Consider the following 10,217-nt stretch of genomic DNA (forward strand, 5'->3'; position numbering starts at 1 on the left):
CGTGTGGAAAAGGTAAGCAGGAATTAATTCCCATCTTTCTAAATAGAAACGAAATACTGAACCTAAATGTCACCTGTTGTTTAGAGATGTTTAGTCACGTTATTTTGGTTTAAGTTATTTCTTGTATTTTTAATCACACTTAAAATACCGACAGTTATATGCGCGTGCTTAATCTGCGGTTCGGTTCTGGTTTCGGTCTGTTCTCATGAGTTGTGAAGCAAGAGAAACAAAGTATAAATATTGTTCATTTGCTAAATTAAGTATCATGAATTTTAATTTAATCTATCTTTGTATTTTTTCACAGGAGTTTGTGAGTGAAAAGTGTCCTGTCTGCATTTGACTTCAGGAGTTTCCTGACCAACCGTCTCTAACGGTCATATTTAAAAGTCATAATGTACAGTTATGTACAAAACTTTCTGTTAGTGGTAAAAAAAAATTCTATGATTAATACTTATTTGTGGTGTTTTATGTTTTGTACATCTTTTCAAATTGAGACCTCATTTGTAAGTTGCTGCTGGTGTAAAATAAAATCTCCGTTTTATCCCGTTTGTCTTATGCTTCCTTCCTTCACAGAATTCTGTTGACCAGGGCTTGAAATTTAAATTTACTTGAGTTGGATCAACTTAATTTACAACTGAAAAATGTGTTGTACCAACGCTATTAATTTATGTTAAAAGTATTAAATTATGTTGGACGCAGCTGTAGTAAATAAGTTAAATGAACCTAATAAAATTAATTTGACTGAACCTAAAAACATTAAGTTGGGCCAACAAAATTGCTTAATGCTGAAAGAAAGCCATTAAATCAGGTGGAAATTCTTTCCATAATTTAATTATGTTCATTCAACAAGTTATTTTTTTAAATGTATGTGACAAATAAAGGCTTAACTTAAACTCAGTGATACTTACAGAATCACTGCTGTAAAGTAAAACAAACAAACAAATGAACCTGCATTTTACCTTTAAAAAAAATCGCGACAGAACAGTGTTTTTGTGTCGAGCAGAGAGTTTGTGTGTGTGTGTGTGTGTGTGTGAAGGGGCATGGTGTCAAATTACGCGCATGAACGCACAACGACAGGCTGAAACAGAGAGGGAGAAAATGGATCTCTAACCTCTGTAATGAGACTTTCTTTTGCTTTACATGCGTGCACACACATGAGTTATAAGAAACAGTACACATGCGCTTACAAACACAAAATAAAATGTGTTTTACACACACACACATGATCACAGTAATAGTTATAGTTACATTTATAGTAAACAGTACACGCGTGCATGGATGCTAATTATACCAGTGAGAGTCGCGCAAGACAGAGCAGGGGTGACGATTACCCACAATTCAGCGCAAAAGAGAGAAAAAACATTGCTCGGCATCAAAACAAGAAGCGCATGCGTGCTACATGATACTCGGTACTCGTCAACCAAGACCTGCTCATTTTCAAGTCAAAATTTATTAAAAATTTTTGCTCGTCTTGCGGAACACCGCGTTACTCGCAGTCCCAGGTTCCACAGTATATGGACCTATCACAGGAAACTTAGGGCACAAGGCAGGGCACACCATGGACAGCATGGCAATCTGTTGCAGGGCCCACACACATACACCCACGGGGAGCACATGCAAACTCCATGCACACAGAGGCTGGAGTCGAACCTGGCCAGTAATCGAACCCGGACCCCCGGAGGTGCAAGCCACCATGCTGCCGGGTGTGAAGAGATAAAAGACAAAAAAAACATTTTTAAAGATTTACTAATGCTAGCTTTTCTATTAACAACCCATGACTATGAACCACGTCAAACGGATTAGGAAAAGTTATCAAAGTAATGTATAAAGGTACTCTTTATCACTTTACACTTTAGTAGACTTCATTAGCTATTGTTAGTTCCTTTTCAGTCGATTCACTCGGTACAACACATAACGTATGGGATATCATGCCCTCTCGTGTCCTGGCTAAAGTCACCTACTGTATATTCAAGCTGTAAAGGCAGTAAAACCAGTGGCGACGTAGGTGTAGCTCCACCTATACCTATAAGCCACCTATAGGGGCAGTGGTGGCTCAGCGTGTTAATGCGGAAGATCAGCGTAACCCTGCTCCGCCAGGTTGCCACTGTGGGCCCTTGAGCAAGGCCCTTAACCCTGTCTGCTCTAAAGGCGCCGTAAAAATGACTGACCCTGCGCTCTGACCCCTGCCTACCAACAAGAAGCTGGGATATGCAAAGAATTAAGCATTTCACTGCATATCGTACTGTGTATGACTGTGTATGTGACAAATAAAATTTAAATTGAATTAATTTAATTTAAATTTAAAGCCATCGTCACCATGGTTGACTCTCACTTCTTACGCTCTTCAGCTCGCTGTGAACACCTTTTTCCGTGGAGTTTTCATTTTACATTATAAGACTAAGTTTAAAAGCAGCTTAACTGTTCTTGTTGGTATTAGCGCAACAGCCTCATTTATTGAGTCGTCTACCTGCAGAGCGCTGACCTTAAGTGCACTGTCAGTCAGAGTATTAGCAACATCTTAGTTTGGCGCTAATGGTGCTAGGTAGTAGGATCATGGAAGCTAATGTAGCAAAGAAAAAGTCCGCTGTTCGCCCCTGTCCTCTTTGTACGAGAAAGAACAGCCTGTTTGGGAATTCTCCACGCTAGGAGAGCGCTAGCTGAGCCGGTGTTATGTGCATTTTGTCACCAGCTCCGGCATTCAACGCTAGGAAGACGATCACACCAGTGGAGAGAATCCTGGGAAAAAATACAGTAACTCAGCAGGACCCCCTCCTCTCCTAATTAGCAGTTCCAGCTTTGCCTGTGTCTGCTGGTGAGGAGTTTTCAGCAGAAGTCCACGCAAGTCCAAATGGAGTATTTTGAGAGGTCCGGGGACCGTGAGCTCTCCTACAGCGCTGTCCAGCAGCCAGGTGCTGTGCTGCTACTTCGTTAACTGCTCAGGACAACACCTCATTTTTTGCTCTCTACTGCCGAGTGGCCGAGAAGCTGGAGGTGAATTGGCTGCCCTTGTTTCCCAACTTTATAAGTGCTCGATTTTTTTCCCTCTGAGAAGCTGAGAAAGGAGGACTGGTTAGCCCACCGCTAATAGAGCTATCTGTGGCTGGTTATTTGACACCCTCGCATAATCATGGAGTGTCTTGCCCTACTGTCCTTTTCCTCTGTCCAGCTGGAGAAGGTTTTACCGCACTCAAGCAGGCACTGCCTGTGCGCTCAATTCTGTTATGCTGCTTCAGACGTATCATGCAATGTGTTTGGTAGAGCTCGGCTACAGTATCTGGTGTCAGTGGTGTCGGACAACGCCGCAACAGTGCTCCGGGAGGAGATAAATTTTCTTCTCAGCAAAGGGGCGATTCAAGAGGTTCTTCTTTCAGAAGCGAACTCAGGTTGGTACAGCCATTATTTTGTCGTTCCGAAAAGAGGGGGAGGACTGCATCCTGTTTTGGACCTGAGAACATTGAACACGTTTTTAACATACAAGTTCAAATGCAATAGGCCCAGGGGGATTGGTTCACTACAATAGATCTCACGGATGCTTACTTTCATAAAGTGGTCTTTCTGCGCCACACAGAATTTCTGAGGTTTGCATTCAGGCGCATGGCTAACGAGTACCTAGAACTGCCATTCAGCCTGTGGCTAGCTCCCTGAATGTTCACAAAGTGCATCGAGGCAGCACTGTCTCCTCCTCAGGAGAGAGGCATTCGCATACTGGTGAGTGAGGTTTGTGCTACTAGTATGGAGTAAGAACTGTGCAAATTAAGGGAGATGTTAGCTCAGTTACGAGCAGATAATGAACAGGTGGATAATGAATGGTTACGGCAAGAGCAACCATCTGCTCATCTGGGTTCTAGTGGGCCGTCTCCTGTTGCCGGTGGCCTTCACTCTCCACGTCTCAGTCAAATGCGGAGTGTGCGGAATTGCTCACGGTCAGATGTTTCCTTGCAGGAGGCTTTCTTCTCCAGAAGACAGCGGGAGGGAGAGGCTTTGTTGTTCTCCCTTGCTCTGATTGGTCTTCTGGAGCAAGTAAAGCAAAAGTCACCTTACGCCATGCCAAATTCTCAGGTTTTGCTGCGTGACCAGTTTATCGAGCACGTCAATAGCCATGCCCTTTCGGCGAGAACTTAAACAGCTGGTACAGGTCAATCCACCTTGACCTTGTTAGATGTATGGGGTGAAGCACTCCAATGGGAACAGGAAGGTATGTCAGGGAGTTCAAGGGGTTGCAGTCATTCACTTTCTTCTGCTTATGATATTCAGTATGGGTTAAGCGTGTACCTACTCGTTTTTCATTGACTGCTATAACGCGAACTACTGGTGCACAGTCTGACTCACTTGTGCCGTTGGGAAACTAGTCCCCACCGCGTTGCAGAGTTGAACTTGATGTCGTCTTGCCCACATCTTGTCCGTATTGGTAGTGTTCACGTGCCTTGTTTGGTTGACAATGGGTTCATGGTGTTTACCATTACCGAAAGTTGCTTCCAAACGCACATCATGGGGTGTAGATCGGTTAAAGATACGTCATTGGTTCCAGCTCCATGCAGCCAATGGGTTGTCAATTTTGTACAGTAATGGGTTGTCAATTTCATACAGCGGCTGATAGGTTGATGCTACCAGGAGCCTTTTGGTCTGTATGGTCCTGGTTTGGTTGATTGTTCCTCTTTAGTGGGGGCCCTAAAACTAGTTTTACAGGCATTGCAACACTGCCATCTGGCTGAGGGCCAGGTCTCAATAGTGGGTACGGGGAAGGTCAGATTGTGGGGTCGTAAGTTGTGTCGTATTTCAGGTGGGATGGTATCTTGCTGTATGCTCTGCACAGTATGTCAATGTGTCCTAAAGTCGCAGAAGCAGTTGCTCCAATCCAAGATCCAATTGAAGCTGTTGATTTGTCTGTTCTGTCTCAAAGAGTAAAGTGCGGTCAGGGCGTTGTTGCGGCGATATTGGTTAAATTTTATGTCACAGAAGATACCGTTGCTGGATTCAGTGTCTGTTCATCAGCAGTATAGGCAAATTCCGCCATCAGAAAATGAAGTAGTTAAGTCACATGTCAGCTAGCTTCTAGAAGCTAACGTTATTAGAGGAGGCTGCAGTTCATATGTGTCGCCCTTAGTGTCTGTCCAGCAAATGGGCAGTAGTCTGTGCATGTGGGATGCCCTATTTAGGGTGGCACTGGAGACTAGGTTTATTGGTGTTTGGGGCAGATGCTGCAGTTGAGGCCCCTGTGGGTCCTGGACTATCAGGGCAGGGTGCCGTAAGTCAATTACCCAGGATCGATCCTGGTTCTCTAGGCGTTGAGGCTATTGATGCTACGTCCAAATTTATGTCTGTACTGTTCAGGGCTTGGGCTTGGGTTAATTGGGTAATCGTCGGGCCGACGATTCAAGAGCTGTGGGTAGACTGTGGCAGTGTGGGTGATGGGGTCATTTCATTGGCTCACAAGTAAGTGATTTGTCACCCACGATAGCCTATCAAAATGGTTCTTGATGGTATTCAAGGCTGGATTTATCTTACCTGGTATACGTCACGACCAGGACCGCCCTTACATGGACAAAAGGTGTGTTTCTACACCTACGTCGCCACGGATTTAACTGTGAATATAGGTGGCTTCAGCCAGGACACGAAAGGGCATAATATCCCATACTTTATGTGTTGTACCTCATTCCTCTCCCTCAGGGAACAGAGGTTATAGTCATAACTATTTGTTTATCAGGCTACTAAACAAATGAACAATAAGTAGTCTCACATCATCTTTTTTCAGTAAGTCACCATCCATGTGGCCAATCCCAGAAGTGAACAGTTTGGTTATTGTGATAAACTGTGATAAAATATCTATCTATCACTATTTTTTGCAGGATGTTTCTAAAAAAGGTGTTCAAGTCAAACTAGGACTAGGACTGAAATTTTTATAAATAAACTTGCTTTCCGACATCATAAGCTGAGAAAAAAATAAGCACAAAGTAATTTCCCTTGAGGTCATTTCTTTTGTTACTACCTTTTCCCTTGACAAAGATGATTGATAAAGATAAGGCTAATTTAAGATAAGGCTTAAACTTAAATGTGACTCTCATGGCATGTGAAAAGTAAAGTAAAATGAGCCACAGCAAACAGGTGTAAATATTATATAAATGCATTTATTTTAATAATTTGAACAGAGTCCAGTATATATATAACTTGCATTTTTTATGAGACAAACAAAACAAAATAAACAAAGATAAAGAGCTGTGAAACAAATGTAAGAAATCTTCTTTTCTGTGCATGCTGTTTTCACAATCAGCTGTGCAAGCCATTCTAAAGCAGAATGGCTCTCACCAATGAAATCAAAACACAATTCTTTTCTATTATTATTATTATTATTATTATTATTATTATTATTATCTTTTGTTATAATATCGCAGTGTTCAGCAGCATGTCTTTTTCTGACTGAAGAGATTTTAGGACACTGTATACTGTTTTTTATGGCATGCACACATCATCTGCAAAAAAAACAAAAGTGACACTGATGTGGTGTTGCTGCAGCAAAGAACAGGAAGAAATGTTTCATTGACGATGTATCTGTTCAGACATATGATATGACTGAAAAATGTGAGAAATGATTTGCCATGAAGGTATCTGTTGGTATGAACCTGTTAATGAACATGAGTGAATTACATTGCAGAACTTGAAATGAAATTTTCTTGTATAGAAATGGCAATTACCTGAAATACCATGATATATTGGAGAAGAAGATATAACACGCACTAGGCACAGAACAATACTATTGCTATTAGAATCAGGTTTTACCCAACTCTCTATTCTACAGAGACATTAAACACCTTTATTCTTTAATCTCGTACTACATTTCCAATGAGGGACCATTTCTGGCTTTTCAGCCCTGCCCAGTAATGCTAAAGTATAGGAACGAGAGTTGACTTGCACCCTTATAATAATGAGTACTAATTTTACAAATACCAGATTGCTATTATATCTGTTTAAAGATCAATTCCATTTCTAAAGCATCATGTTCATCATCAGTCCCCTCCACACTCAGTCAACACTTCACGAATGCGCATTACAACCTTGAATTCAACAGAATACATTATCCAAGTTTCCCCTCACACTTATATTGCACAATGGCCCCTAGATTCTGTCCTTAAAGCTGTGTTTGAGGCAGCAGCATGTAGAGATTGTACTAGGATGACAGAAATCATCACGTTACAGTAATTCATTTGTATTAGTTCAACAAAACTCAGTGATAGAAGTAATGGTGATGCTGTCTCATTCCTGTTAGTCTCCTTTTGATTTTTCCATACTCTTAGTTTTATTACATCCAATTTATTAATGGAAACAACAGGAATCTCTGATTATAATATGGCTAAAACAAGTATACGAGCAACCAAAAGAAGTGAACAGTCTAGTTAGTTAATAAAATTTTAAAAAAATCAAGATGAAGTATATAGGTGTTAAAATAATTCATGAGTAACATGAATTTTCCATATGTATTTGATTCCAGAGTCATCATGCACTTTACATTTTCACATTCATCTCTAGCACTGCACATCATAGTCATATAAAAATAAAACTCAATACAAATTAATCTTAAATAAAAAGATCAGCATTGCACATCTACATTTGTCATGTATACACAGTGGCAAGAAAAACTAAGGAAACTATTTGCAGTCTCCTGGTTTTCTGTATAAATTTGTCATGAAATGTGATCTGATTTTTAACAATGTCACAAATTCGTAATAAGTAAACACGATATCTCTAAGCTGATAAGACACAAACAGTCATGATTATTTATGCCTTTATTGAGTACACCCATCAAACCTACAAAGCGATGGCGGAAAACGTAAGTGAAACATTTGGCTTCTGATGACACTACCTGGAGGAAACTAATGATTAATCTCCATAGACGTGGCCACCCAGCCAATATCATTAAAAAGGCACAACATGAAGTAAAAAAGAACCCTACAGTAACAGCTCTAGTCTTGAAGGATTCACTGGTGCTGGAACATCTCTAGTAATGAGTCAACCATATGCAAAACACTGAACAGGCATGGCATCTCAAAGGAAGCCATTGCTCTCCAAAAAGAAATACATTGCAACACACCTGAAGTTTGCCCACAACAATACTGAGAAATTGTAAGAAATGAAACAAAGATAGAATTGTTTGGGCAGAACACACAGTAATACCTATGGCATAAAAATAGAACGGCATACCAACATGAAAACATCCTCCCAACACTGAAATACGGTGGAGGGAGCATCATGATTTGGGGCTGCTTTGCTGCATCTGGACCTGGCCTGATTGCTACTGGAGAGGGGAAAAAGAATTCCCAGGTTTATAAATGCATCCTGGATAATATCATGGTGGCTGTCTGCAAGATGAACCGCAGAAGTAGCTGGGAGACAATGACCTTAAACATAAATGTACTACAGAATGAAGATCTGCCTTTTGGAGTGGCCCAGTCAGAATCAAGACCATAACCCAACAGGATGCTGTGGAATGACCTACAAAAGAGAGCCGTCCTAATAATATCGCTGAGTTTTGGCAGTTCTTTAGGAAAAAATGGTCCAAAATTCCTCCTGAACATTGTGCAGGTGTCAACAGTTAGAGGAAGTGCTTGCTTCAACTAGGTGGGTTAACTAAATATCAAAACAATGTTTCACTTACTTGCTAGACCATCACTTTGTACTGTATATTAGATTGGTGTTGTCAATATGGGCATAAATGATCACCATTTTTGGTTTATCAGCAGAAATTTTGTTTGTTTATATTTTTGGCCTAGTTAAAAATCAGATCACATTTAATGACCAATTAATGCAGAAAAAAATGCAAATAGTTAACTTACTTTTTCTTGGGTTAGGATTATTATAATTACATATATAAGCAGACATAACACATAGCATGAATCATAACCACACCATGTCCATCGTCATGTAAGACGTTTGCATTGCATTGCATGTTCAGTATCAGAGGCTGAATAAAGTAAGCAATTACACTTAAGTGTACAGGGAGGTGCTTGTAAATAGGCATTAAAGTCCATCAAGCAGTATACAATAAGCCATAAGGTGGCACAGCCTGTCCATCCAGCATTATGATAAGACACACAGTCTGGTGAGATGACAGTAGATCTGATAGTAGAAATGATACTGAATAGTTTACATGACCTCCATGTATTACAGTCGAGTAATCAGTTTCAAACAAAAGGGGTTCAGGAGTCCCAACTTTAGCAGGTCGAACATTTAATCACACAGGTTAGAAATGCACTGTCTCCTCTTCCATCCAGAGAAGAGAGCTAACAGTGGATTCTCCCAAGAGGTCAATACAATCCCAGTGAAATTCTGGTTTCCTTTTCTTAAACTGAGAAAAAGTTCCAATTTCCCATTCGCAATCCTTACTTTAGGACCATGTTCAGTGCAGGCAGCAAGTCACAATTTTCATATCATAATAAAACAGCATCATATACACTTATGGGACAATTTAAAAAACTGTAGTTTCCCACAATTTCCTTAAATTTTGGAAATTGAATTAAAACCTTAGAAGTCAACAAAATGTGACAGGTTCATCACATAATGAACAAACTTTTTTTGATTTGAGTTCATCCAGTTTCCTAATTCCCATTTCCCATTCTTGGGCAGTTGACATGAGGAGCACTTGCTGTAGTTCGTTAGAGCTATAGATGATAGATTAAACTATCAAAAGCCCCTTTATATATATATATATATATATATATATATATATATATATATATATATATATATATATAAAATGTATGTAGACACTGTATATATTACAGGTCAAGGTGAAACAGTGCTCCTTTATGTATCCAAGGAAGAACATGGTTGAAATGACAAGCATGGGGTCATCATTATGCTGATGAGACTTTCCAGACAGAGCAACGAAGCAGTCATAGTGCAGGACAACTCTGTATGTGTGAGGAAATCAGTTTCTGTAAGTACTCAGTTACTCCAAAAGTAAAATTTGGAAACCGAGCCAACAGAAGAATATTGAGCAGAGTGGTGGATGAGGGAAGCTGTTTGACAGGCACTTGCTCAGATACTGTCAGGAGAGTCAATAATTTACAGGGCAAGTGAAAGATTGTCAGTTGGGACAGCTGCTGTTCTGTAGTTCCAACTTCATTCATCAACATTCATGCTTATTATTTATAATAAGAGTTTGGTCATCAGTTTATATGGTGTCTAAATGAGAAGTAATAAAAGTGAAAGAAAAAGAAAAATGT

Source organism: Clarias gariepinus, chromosome 24, assembly GCF_024256425.1.
Source record: "Clarias gariepinus isolate MV-2021 ecotype Netherlands chromosome 24, CGAR_prim_01v2, whole genome shotgun sequence".
Taxonomy (NCBI): domain Eukaryota; kingdom Metazoa; phylum Chordata; class Actinopteri; order Siluriformes; family Clariidae; genus Clarias; species Clarias gariepinus.